Source organism: Arachis duranensis, chromosome 10 (genome assembly GCF_000817695.3).
Source record: "Arachis duranensis cultivar V14167 chromosome 10, aradu.V14167.gnm2.J7QH, whole genome shotgun sequence".
NCBI classification, from domain to species: domain Eukaryota; kingdom Viridiplantae; phylum Streptophyta; class Magnoliopsida; order Fabales; family Fabaceae; genus Arachis; species Arachis duranensis.
This window is the reverse complement of record NC_029781.3, coordinates 74,756,431-74,770,396: the sequence shown is the minus strand read 5'-3', so window position 1 is coordinate 74,770,396 and position 13,966 is coordinate 74,756,431. Positions and strand designations below refer to the sequence as shown.

Sequence of the window (13,966 nt, the reverse complement as noted above, 5' to 3'; positions counted from 1 at the left end):
CTCTGAGAAATCATGTTGACTTGCTGAGTCAACATTTTGTTCTGAGTCAATATGGCATTCAGAGCATCAATTTCAAGAACTCCCTTCCTCTGAGGCATCTTATTATTCACAGGATTCCTTTCAAAAGTGTACATGAACTGGCTATTAGCAACCATGTCAATGAGTTCCTGAGCTTTTGCAGGCATTTTCTTCAGGTGAATAGATATACCTGCAGAATAGTCCAATGACATCTTAGACAATTCAGACAGACCATCATAGAATATATCCAGGATGGTCCATTCTGAAAGCATGTCAGAAGGACACTTTTTGGTCAACTGCTTGTATCTTTCCCAAGCTTCATAGAGGGATTCACCATCTTTTTGCTTAAAGGTTTGAACATCCACTCTAATCTTACTCAGCTTTTGAGGAGGAAAGAACTTGGCCAAGAAGGTTATGACCAGCTTATCCCAAGAGTTCAGGCTATCTTTAGGTTGAGAGTCCAACCATATTATAGCTCTGTCTCTTATAGCAAAAGGGAAAAGCATAAGCCTGTAGACCTCGGGATCAACCCCATTGGTCTTAACAGTATCACAGATCTGCAAGAATTCAGTTAAGAAATGAAAAGGATCTTCGGATGGAAGTCCATGAAACTTGCAGTTCTGTTGCATCAAAGAAACTAACTGAGGAATCAGCTCAAAGTTGTTTGCTCCAATGGCAGGGATTGAGATGCTTCTTCCATGTAATTTGGAATTTGATGCAGTAAAGTCACCAAGCATCTTTCTTGCATTATTGTTATTATTATTTTCGGCTGCCATCTCCTTTTCCTGTTTGAAAATTTCAGTTGGGTCCTCTTCATAGTACTGTGCTTTAGCTGCTCTTAGCTTCCTCTTCAAGGTCCTTTCAGGTTCAGGATAAGCTTCGACAAGAATGCCTTTTTCTTTGTTCCTGCTCATATGAAAGAGAAGAAAACAAAGAGAGACGAAGAATCCTCTATGTCACAGTATAGAGATTCCTTTATGTGAGTAGAAAAAGAGAAAAATAGAAGAAAGAGAAGAAAAGAAATTCGAACACAGAAGAGAGGAGAGGGTTCGAATTTTTGATGAAGAGAAGTGTTAGTAAATGAGTAAATAAATAGAAGAAGATGAGAGGGAGAGAATTTCGAAAATTGTTTTTGAAAAAAAAATTAGTGATTTTCGAAAATTAAGAGAAGAAATAAAATTAAAATTAAAATTTGAAATAATTAGTTAATTAAAAAGAATTTTGAAAAAGAGGGAGGTGATTTTTGAAAATTAGAAAGAGAAAAGTAGTTAGGTAGTTTTTGAAAAAGATAAGAACTAGTAAAACAAACAAAAAATCAATTAGTTAGTTGAAAAAGATTTGAAAATCAATTTTGAAAAGATAGGAAGTTAGAAAAGATTTTGAAATTAATTTTGAAAAAGATATGTTTGAAAAGATATGATCGAAAAGATATGATTGAAAATTTATTTTGAAAAAGATTTGAAAAGGAAATTAAAAAGATTTGATTTTAAAATTAAAATTGATTACTTGACAAACAAGAAACTAAAAGATATGATTTTAGAATTTAAAGATTGAACCTTTCTTAACAAGAAAGTAACAAACTTCAAATTTTTGAATCAATCACATTAATTGTTAGTAAAGTTTTCGAAATTTTGAAATGAAATTAAGAAAAAGATTTTGAAAATCAATTTAAAAATTTTCGAAAATAACAAAAGTAAAAAGAAAAGATTTGATTTTGAAAAAGTTTTGAAAAGATAAGATTTTTTTTAAATTGAAATCTTGACTTGACTAACAAGAAACAACTAATTTTAAAAATTTTTGACTAAGTCAACCCAAAGATTTCAAATTTTATGAGAGAATCAAGGAAAAGATATTTTTTATTTTTGAATTTTTAATGATAAGAGAGAAAAACACAAATATGACTGACAACATGAAATTATGAATCAAAACACATGATGCATGCAAGAACACTATGAATGTCAAGATGAACACCAAGAACATTATGAAGATCAAGATGAACATCAAGACTTATTTTTGAGAAATTTTCAAGAAAAGAAAAACATGCAAGACACCAAACTTAGAAATTTTCAATGTTGAGACACTATGAATGCAAAAATGCATATGAAAACAACAAAAGACACAAAACAAGAAAATATGAAGATCAAACAAGAAGACTTGTCAAGAACAACTTGATGATCATGAAGAACACCATGCATGAAATTTTTGAAAAATGCAAAAGTTTTTAAAACATGCAATTAACGCCAAACTTAAAAATTGACACTAGGCTCAAACAAGAAACACAAAATATTTTTGGTTTTTATAATTTTCTTAAATTTTTTTTTCAAAAATTATTTTGGAAAAATGAAAAAGAAGAAAAATTTTTTGAAAGAATTTTGAAAACTTTTTGAAAAGAAAATTATCTAATCTGAGCAACAAGATGAACCGTCAGTTGTCCAAACTCGAACAATCCCCGGCAACGGCGCCAAAAAACCTGGTGCGCGTAAATTGTGATCATCAACAATAGTGCCAATAGACTTGGAGCTCTCAAACGTGAATCACACTTTGTCACAACTTCACACAACTAACCAGCAAGTGCACTGGGTCGTCCAAGTAATACCTTACGTGAGTAAGGGTCGATCCCACGGAGATTATTGGTATGAAGCAAGCTATGGTCATCTTGTAAATCTCAGTTAGGCGGATTCAAATGGTTATAATAGTTTTCGAATATAAAGATAAGTAAAGCATAAAATAGAGATAGAGATACTTATGTAAATCATTGGTGGGAATTTTAGATAAGTGCATAGAGATGATGTGTTCCTGTTGAATCTCTGCTTTCCTACTGCCTTCATCCAATCCGTCATACTCCTTTCCATGGCAAGCTGTATGTAGGGCATCACCGTTGTCAATGGCTACTTCCCATTCTCTCAGTGAAAATGGTCTAAATGCTCTGTCACATCACGGCTAATCATCTATCGGTTCTCGATCATGTTGGAATAGAATCCATTGATTCTTTTGCGTTTGTCACTATGCCCAACACTCGCGAGTTTGAAGCTCGTCACAGTCATTCAATCCCTGAATCCTACTCGGAATACCACAGACAAGGTTTAGACTTTCCGGATTCTCAAGAATGGCCGCCAATAATTCTAGCTTATACCACGAAGATTCTGATTAAGGAATCCAAGAGATACACGCTCGTTCTAAGGTAGAATGGAAGTGGTTGTCAATCACGCGTTCATAGGTGAGAACCATGATGAGTGTCATGGATCATCACATTCATCATGTTGAAGTACAACGAATATCTTAGAACAAGAATAAGCTGAATTGAATAGAAAATAGTAGTAATTGCATTAATATTCGAGGTACAGTAGAGCTTCATACCTTAATCTATGGTGTGTAGAAACTCCACCGTTGAAAATACATAAGTGATGGTCCAGGCATGGCCGAATGGCCAGCCCCCTTGAATGATCAAAAGACCGAATGGTCAAAAGACTAGACCCTAGTACAATAGTAAAAAGTTCTATTTATACTAAACCAGCTACTAGGGTTTACAGAGATAAGTCTAAGTGCAGAAATCCACTTCCGGGGCCCACTTTGGTGTGTGCTTGGGCTAAGCTTGAGCTTTACACGTGAAGAGGCTTCTCTTGTGGTTAAACGCCAAGTTGTAGCGTCTGTTTGGCGTTTAACTCTGGTTTGTGACGTGTTTCTGGCGTTTTACTCCAGAATGCAGCATAGAACTGGCGTTGAACGCCAGTTTGCGTCATCTAAACTCGAATAAAGTATAGACTATTATATATTGTTGGAAAGCCCTGGATGTCTAATTTCCAAAGCCATTGAGAGAGCACTATTTGGAGTTTTGTAACTCCAGAAAATCCATTTCGAGGGCAGAGAGGTCAGAATCCAACTTCATCAGCAGTCCTTTGTCAGCCTCCTATCAGATTTTTGCTCAGGTCCCTCAATTTCAACCAGAAAATACCTGAAATCACAGAAAAAAAAAACACACAAACTCATAGTAAAGTCTAGAAATGTGAATTTTGCATAAAAACCAATAAAAACATCCCTAAAAGTAGCTAGATCCTACTAAAAACTACCTAAAAACAATCCAAAAAGCGTATAAATTATCCGCTCATCATGCGGCCGCACAGGGGTGTGCGCGTGTACGCTCTGGATAGTTTTAAAACGTGTGCGTACGCACAGGAGTGTGAGTATGCACAGGTGTCAAAATTTACAAGGTCTGTTCACTCACACAACCTGTGCCAGCGCCCCCAACAGACTAGCCTCCATAACGTGTGCGTGCGCACAGGTGTGTGCGTACGCACAGGTTGCAATTTCTTATTGGAGCGCACGCGCACTAGTTGTGCTATCGCCGCAACCAGTAAGCACTTTCTTGCCTGTGCGTACGCACAGGTCTGTGCGTGCGCACATGTATAAAATTTTGCAGGGTTGTGTGTGCGCACATACCAGAAATCTCAATTCTGCAACTTAGCAAAATTTCATATTTTCAACACCAACTTTGAATGATCATAACTTCCTCTAAAAAATTTCAAATCTTTCAAACTTTATATTGTTTTGAAGAGTTTTCAATAAACTTTAATTCTAAACCAAATTTCAATCGATTTTGAAAACCGAGGCAAATGTTATGATCAGACAAAGTTCATCAAAAACTCAATTTTACCAAACTTCACAATTTCCTCAATTTCTTACCATACACCTTCCAAAACCATACCAAACCATTCAAAACTCCACTTTTCATCAAAATTAACCTTTGTATCATCTTACATTGAATCATATCACATTTTTTCACATTTCATTATCCACAACCTCAATTATCACATATACAACATATCTACCAATCATCATCATATCATCATCAATTCTCATCATCAACCCAACCATGATTCAAATCAATACTTTACAATACTCATTCATCTACATCCATCATATCTCAACTTCATCATTTAACCACAACAACAACATTAAATTGTTATACTTCATCAACACAAACAATCATCAACAACATAAAATTTTCAAACCTATCCTATGGGTTACTAGCCTATGTGTCCATGAATATTATATACTACATAGAGGAAACCAAAACCATACCTTAGCCGATTCCCTATATGCACCAAAACCCAAAATGAGCCCAAGCAAGCTCTCAACTCCAAATCAAGCTTTCAATTCCACTTCAACAAGCACCAATATGTTCCAAAAGCTCCCAAACTCACTATTATCAAGCTATATACATATAAATCACCACAAATCAACCTAGGGTTCAACATAAACATACTCTCACAAGGGTTTAAGAGCTCTTACCTTTTCCAATAGCTTTGGAAGCCAAAACCTAATGCTAAGCAAGGATTAGAGTGAACCTAAACATCCAAAATCACAAAACTCATTTAATCCAAAGCCCTAATAAACCCAAAATTTTGAGGAGAGAAACTAAGAGGGATTCGAGCTTTCCTTACCAATTTCTTATATGGGTTTTGTAGAGCTCTTCACAAGGAATGCGTAGCTACTAACGACACGCAAATCGGAGCATCATAGCTCGAGATATCGCGAAGAGAAGAGAGGTGTGAATAGTGTTCTCTTCTTCCTCTCCTTCCCTCTTTCAAATCTGAAGTGTGTGTGTTTATGAGGTGAGGGTTCATTAAATAAACCTTATATATGTTGGGCTTGGGCCTAACTTGGGTCCGGTCCAACCCATTAGCATTTTTAGCCCGTTTGGCCCAACTTCGGGCCAAACCTTTAAAATTAACGCCCAGTTTTCAACTTCTAACATTTTTCTAAGGTTTTTGACGATTTTCACTTTTTCTCGTGCAGTACCGGGCAGACTTGAACCGGTTCAACTGGTTCAACTACGGGTTCATAATTTTTCACGATTTTTTGTAGAAAACACATTTTCTGACTCATAAAGGCCTACTGAGTCCAAAAATCACCTTTAAATCCTCTAATTCTGTCTCTAACTTTTTAGAATCAAATTTGGGTATTATACTCACTTAATTAACCAGTTGATTAGTTGCGGTTCTTACAAAGTGCACTAGAGCTTGAAGGTTGGTTGTTAGGGGTAGATGGTGGTTCTATTCGAGAAATAAGAGCTTGTAGAGTAGAGGTAAGACCGGTAAGTCTAGAGGTAAGTGAATTCTGAAGCACTTTTTGTCCTTGAAGGATAGAATGGAGTGTTTCATCTTGGTTAGAGGAAGGGGGATAGGTGATTTGAGGGGCTTATGGTTGATTGAATGGAGGTGCTTGGTATTGCCTTTAGTGAGGTGCTCGGTATGGAAGGTTCTGTTGGTTCCGGTTCTGTTGATAGTTGTTGTTATTCCACCTTTAATTTTGACTGTTGTCTCTGCCTCCTTGGTTGTAGTTGTCCCTCCATCCTTGGTTGGAATTGTCTCTCCATCCTTAGTTAGAATTGTCTTGCCAACCCTGATTGTAGTTCCCACCTTGATTCGAACGGTTGTAGAAATTATGGGTAGCCACCAAGGTGTTATCTTCTTGTTGGAGTTGAGGACATTCATCAGTGTAGTGAGAATAGCAAGCGCATATTCCACACACTCTCTGAGGGACTAACTGTTGACAATGTTGCTGTGGAGGAGGCAGAGGTTGTTGTTGATTAAGCTGGAGCTGCTTCAGTATATTGGTCATCTCTCCCAGAGTCTTTGTGAGTGCAGCTGTCTCACTACTAGAGGAAACTTCCGCAATAGCCTTGGGATAGTCGTTCCTCTGCCTTGCATTTCGGGTGGACTCAGCTAGATCGTTGATCAGTTGCCATGCTTTTGTCGCTGTCTTGTACTTAGTCAGAGAGCCATTACTTGCAGCATCTAAAAGAGTCTTCTCTTGAGGCTTCATGCCTTAGCAGAAATAGTTAATCAACACCAACCGGTCAATCTTGTGGTGGGGACATGAGTATAGGAGATTCCTGAAGCGTTTCCAATACTCGTATAGAGTCTCTGATTCTCCTTGAATAACACAGAAAATCTCCTTCCTCAATCTGTCTATAACTTTTACTAGGAAGAACTTGTCCAGGAACTCCCTTCTGAACGAGTACCAATTAGTAACAACAGCTTCCGGTTGAGTGTAGAACCACTCCTTTTTCTTTTCCTCTAGAGAAAATGGGAAGACGTATAGCCAGATGGCAATCTCATCAGCACCATGCCGCCTAGTAGTTGAACAAGCTGTTTGAAAATCCCTAAGATGCTTGATAGGCTCTTGAGCAGGTAAGCCATGGAACTTAGGCAGTAGATTGATCAGAGCAGTCTTGTGTTCGAAGTCAGCAGTCAAGTTCGGATGACGCGCTTGATATGGTTGCAGTGTAAAGTCTAAAGCTCCTGTTTCCTTGATAGTAATCCTTCTGGGCTCCGCCATAGTACCTGCACTTAAATCAACAGAAGAGGCATCAATAGAATTAGCAGGTGAGGAACTAGTTTCTTCCTCGAATGACGCTTCAGGTTCAACCTCAGATAAGACTGGTGAATTAGACGAAACCCCTTCACCACCCTTGTAGGCTAACCGATGCCGAGTTCGCCTAATACATGAAATAGTTCTTTCAATCTCAGGATCAAATACGACTAAGCTCGGATCCAGTAATGAACGTGTCATTCAATAAAAGAGACATATAGCTCATGGTAATAAAATATAAAAAGAAAAATTCAATTATGTAAATAAAATAAATATTTACACCAACCAATAATTTAGCACACTGTTACAACTCCCCAGCAATGGCACCAAAAATTGACGAGCGAAAATTGCCAGTTAAGAATTTCTAGTAAAATAACGTTGTAAGTACAGTTCTTAACTGACTAAAATTCCACTTATCAATTTAAAATGGTTGTCACAAATTTAGAATTAATTAACTGGGAGTAGAATTTCCAGGTCGTCTCCGAAAGAGTTGGCAAAAGAGTGCAATTTATTGATAAGGGGTTTTCTGAGAAATTTTTAGAGTTGAAAATGAAAAAAAATAAATAGTTAAAAATTATGCAAGTAGCAATTAACAAGGGATATTCTGTATTTAAAATATATAAAAATCCTTGGTTAGGAGAAAATTAATTGGAGTTTCTATCCTTGTTTAATTTATCAAGTGTAATAGTAAAAAGGTTGTTGCTTTTACTTAGTTATCCTCTGACTAATAGAGGAAAGTCAAGTAGGTAATACCAACTTCACTTTACAAGTCCTAATCAACTCCCAAGGAGTGATTAGAGTTAGTAAAAATCCAATTGGCAGCAATTTCCAATTACCTATTAACACTAGAGTATTTCAACTCAAGGATTTCTATTAATCAACTCTAAAGTTAAGTTGGGAACTCTACTCCATTTTCACAAACATGTAAAGGGAGTAGATAGAAAACATGGTAATTGGAACTAAATTAATAAAATTAAAATTGACTCTGATAATTAATTGAAAGAAACTTGGAATTAAACATAAGAATGGTTCATTGCATTAATAAACTCATAATTCAACAAAATACAAATATGACTACCAATCACTAAATGAAAAACAAAAGAGTAGAATAATAGAGAAGCAAACTAAAGTGATGACTTTAACCAAATGTGGTAGCAGCTCTCTTAAAAATCCAATCCAAAAGCAAAGCTAAGAAAATACTAAGAATCCTCGGAAAGTAGTGTTTTTCTCTAAGATTCAAAACTAAAAACTAAAAGCTAAGTGAGAATGAAGATGTCTAAGTCTCAGCTACACCTCTGCCTCTAATCTGGACTTTCGGGCCTAAAAGTGGGTGCAAAAGGGGCCCAGAAATCACCCCCAACGAATTCTGATATCTGCAGCACATGACAGCCTGTCACGCATATGCGTCGTCCACGCGTATGCATCGATGTGTATTCTTCTAGTCACGCGTACGCGTCGCTCCACGCGTGCGCGTCGATGCACTTTCTCCTGACCACGCGTACGCGTCGCTGCTCCCCCATGAAATTTTTAATTCCTTGTGTTCCTTCCTCTTTTGCATACTTCTTTTTCATCCTCTAAGTCATTCCTACCCTGTAATCCCTGAAAATACTTAACGCACATATCACGACATTGAATGAAAATAAGAGAGGATTAAAAATAGCGAATTTAGGGCCAAAGGAGCATGTTTTCAGTCATAGCATCAATTAGGAAGGAAAGTGTAAAACCATGCATTTCATATGAATAAGTGTATAAAAGATTGATGAAATTCCCTCTATTTAGCACAAAATAAACCATAAAATAATAATTTATCACACACATTTGTATAAATTTATTTTTCATCAGAATACGAACAAAAAAGTATATATATATATAACTTACATGTAGAAATATTGCCAAAAAACCTCTCATTTTTTAAATCAGATATCATCTCATCTAATTTAATGATAAAGATTCTTGAGACAATATTAGGATGATCCTCGTCTTAAGGCCAGTGCCATGTAAAAGGTATTTTATCTCATCCCATTCAGGATTGCAAGTAATTGTGATAAAATAACTAGAGTATCCAAAAAACTTACAAATGGCAAATGCATATTTACAGTTGTTGAACATGTATCTAGGACCACCAATAAAACTGCTTGGAAGAATTATTCTTTGACCAGAAGAAACCGCATCAGCTTCTCCTTTAACTAAAGATTTATGCAATGAGTTGTACTCGTCAACCTTGAGCTTAGGTTGGTTGTTGCGTAAATATTTAAGCCGCTCAAACTCAATCATAGTATATGAATTAACTAAAACTGTTGAAATAATCTTCTTGAACGTAATAGTATAGATGATTCTTCCAAACACATTCGTATTCTGATCTACTAAAACCCTGCCTTAAACTCTTGCTAACTTAAGCGTCAGAACCTCTTGCAGGTATCACCCCTACCTCCTCACGAGGAACTTGGACAGGCGGCACCTCGATATCAACAAGTCAAACACTGTCCCATAAAAGGATCTAAATCTCACGTTCAGACTCAAATAAATGTTTCACATAACCCTCAGAATAACAACTATATTGGATAACTAACAAAAAATTAACCAATATCAACCACTAATTCAAAAAAAATTAATATCATCTATTCACAATTTTTTTTACATAACTTTTATTCACTTTTTCTTCTTTGTCCTAACACGTCAATTTCATCTAGCACCACAAGCCATCTACCTCCACTACTGCTAGCTGCCGTCGACCACCGCTAGTTGTCACTGTCAGCCAACTTCGATGATCCACTATTCGTCATGCTAAATTTTAAATCCTAAATTTTAAACATTAAATCCTAAACTCTAAATTTTAAACATTAACCTTAGATCTTAAACACTAAATTTTAAACTCTAAATCTTACGTTTTAAAGTCTAAAAGCTAAATTCTAACCTTATTAAATTATATTTTTTATTTAAATTTTAAATATTTTTATTATTTCTAATTTTATATTTTTTATTATAAATTATTGGCTACTTTGTTAACTAAAACTTATTCATTCCCTATACTTTTCCAACTTCTTATTAGAATATATATTGTAATAATTATCCTTGCAAGATAAAGAAACTTATAAAATAGGATTTTGGTTGCCTGCCTCCTCTATGTAGAGAAATACTATGATACATGGATACTGACATAAACACATGACACAATATAATATGAGACATGCGAATACATGAATTTTAAAATTTCATAAGATATAGAGACACGTTATATATATAAAATATAAAATATTTTTTAAAATAAATTACAATAATATTTTAATATTTATTGATATTATAATATATATTATTTCTAAACTTATTTCAATTATGTCAAGAATAAATGTTATGATTTATGAATAAGGCTGGATATGCTGATGTGTGATTGTATTTAGGTGTGTTTAAGTTTGTACAAATTTTTTTTTACTTTTTATTAGGACAGAATTAGACACTGTAAATACACGTATCAGACGAGTATTAAAAAATGTCGTGTCCGAAATCTATGTACACACAAAAACGACAACTCAATAAAGTGTCCGTAATCCATAGCCGTTAATTTATATAGTCCTAAATATATGCCTAATCTTGACCTATTAGGAAGCTAATCAATTTAGAACTGTGTACTTCAGAGGTTGAGCATTACCATTCTGAAACTATTAAATCAATACAGTAACCACTATTTTTCATGGTGCCACTAACACATTCAACATCCGAAAAATCTAAAATTTTATATGCAAGTTCTCCAATGTCTTGAGTTTGAAATGCTCCAAGCCACGGGTAAAACAGATGATCATAGAAAAAGTTCTATTATTAACTACCCTTGACGCCATCCAGATTATTGGTATCTTTCTGCAGAATATACAAGAATCTGGACAACAACTGGAAATACACCAAAGAATAATAGTTTTTAGAAAATGTCATGGTAGTAACTCTAGATTCAATCAAAAATCAAAACGGATTTCTATTTTGCCACCCTTATAAAAAAAAGATGATTTCTATGGTAACATGAGTGATGGTAGTTAAATATGATTATGATTTGAGTGACCAATAATATTATGACATGTAGTACATAAAATTATCATTAAAAGTCGTTACTCATTTGGTCCAATGAGTGTGTATTTAAAATAATTGCAATAATAATAAAAAAATAGGAACGACTAACATACAGATTATTCAAATATCTTTTTGTGAACATAATTTTTAATAAAGTAATACATATCTTATTTATTTGAGTTAAATAAATTAATTAATCCGAAATTAATGCATATATATATCATATAATAAACCAGATTTCAAACAAATAGAATGGTGAGCTGATATATATTTTTAAGTCAATATTTTGGGTTAATTCTACTGATTTTTTTAATTATATTATTTTAATTCAAATAATTAAAATATGATAATACACCTTAAATTATTTTAAGAGTAGAAAATTAATATTTGTACGTATGCTATAATAATGAACAGATATATACTTTTAAGTTTCTTTCGGGTTAGTTTTACTAAACTTTTAAAAAAAAATTGGACATTTTTTAATTAAATTATTTTAATTCAAATAATTAAAATATAATAATACACCTTAAATTATTTTAAGATAGAAAATTAATATTTGCATGTATGCTATATAAGTTTATTTAATTATTCCAATAAGTTATGCTCGTTTTTATATCTAATATTCACATAATAATTTAAAATTATATTGTCTATTTTATTATTTTATTACGTATATGATTTGGTTTTTACAAATATCACATACGTATTTAATTGTATGTATTTGAAATGTGTTAAATCATGCTACTATTATTGATAAAAGTAGAAAGTATAAACATTACTTGTATTTGTTTATATAATTTACATCTTAAATAAAATTAAATATTTTTTCAAAATATAGAGAAGAAGAAAAATAGCTAGGAATTGAAAGCACTAAATAACAGATGATTAAAAATTAAAAAGAAGAATACGGAAGATGATAAAAAAAAAACTAAAAAGAGATAAAAATAGTAAATTTACCTAACTAGAAAAAAAAATTGAAAGTGCTAATTTTAATTTAACTTATATCTTATACTAAATTTTAAATATTTAAAAATGGTTCATTTTTATCCTTCTTAAATTAAATTTTTTAAACTTTTTTTTAATAAGTTAGGTATTATTTTTAGGTACTATAACAACCAATCTTTTTTTTGAAATTTTTTCTATTATTTCTTTTAATTCTTTTTTTTCATTTTATTGTTTATTCTTTTTTTCCCAAATTTTTATACTCTTAAAATAACTTAAGGCATATTTTCATATTTTAATTATTTGAATTAAAATAATTTCACTAAAAAAAGTCCAATTATATATATAAAAAAAACCAGTAGAACTAGCCCAAAACATTGGCTTAAAGTATAAATTAGCTCTTCATTTTATTTGTCCAAAATATAATTTATTATGTCTTATATATGTAGGGCTGGCAATGGGTAGGATAGGGTAGGGTCCTACCCGCAGATTGAAAAATTTTTTAAAACTCTACCTATTCTATCCGCGAGTTGAGAATCTCTCAACTCTAATTCTATCCGCACTTTAAAGTTCTAAACCCTACCCTATCCGATTCTACCCGCAAAAACAAAAAAAATTCAACCATTCCAAATTTTATACATATTAATAAAATAGAAAATAAAAAACTAAATTCAAATTAAAATTAAAAACAATAAAATTTTAAAAAATCCAACGTAAAATTACAAATAATATATGACCATCAACTAATTTAGTAATTATTTTAAATTTTTATAAGAAAAAAATTGTGAGTACAAAACTCACTTTCTTCATTACATACATAACTTTTACATATATATTATATAATATATTAAGAGTGCGAATAAGATAGGGTAGGATATACCCTAAAGCCGTATTCTACCCTACCTGCAGTCTAATAAAAATGTCTTTTTTATAATTGTGTTTAATAGAAGTGTCTTTATAGATATATTTTCTAGATGTGTCTCTTTATATATGTATTTAAAATATATTAATTATTAGACACATCTACGAACACACTTCCAAGAAACACATATAAATAATAGTTGGCAGAAGTTCTTTTCCTTATAAATTTTGGTTCAATTAATAATTTATTTAACTCAAATAAATTAAGATACATGATTATGTATTATCTTAAGCATCATCCTCACAAAAAGACGTTTTTACCGTCTGTACGTGAGTCGTCCCCTAATTTATTAACAGATTCAAAGGCTGTTTAAAGATTAAGTCGCATTTCTTTTTCTCCTCCATTTTTCTTCTCAGTAATCGATTCATTAATTTGCAGGCAATTAAAACATAACACGAGAAAGCATAATTCTGCAAAAGTACTTGGCCAAAAACCACAGGAGACGTTACATGTTGCAATTCGATCATTCTATAGTTATAAGCTATAACTCCACAATTTTGACTACCCTAATTATGAATAATCAAAATCAATTCCAACAAGGAACCAAAAAAGTGAATAAATCTCATATAAAAGCGTTGTCGTCAACCTTAATTAGAAGAGCCAGTGCAGGTTATTATAATTCTACATGGTTGATTTGATTCCTTAATCAGAAGG

At 33.0% G+C, this 13,966-nt stretch overlaps 1 non-coding gene across 1 annotated transcript; it reads left to right on the top strand.

Annotated features, from left to right (window-relative positions):
- Positions 1-285: 285 nt before the first annotated feature.
- LOC127743387 (small nucleolar RNA R71) lies at positions 286-392 on the top strand. Its single transcript, XR_008004779.1, has one exon. It is a non-coding gene; the product is annotated as a small nucleolar RNA R71 (small nucleolar RNA).
- The last annotated feature ends 13,574 nt before the right edge of the window (positions 393-13,966 follow it).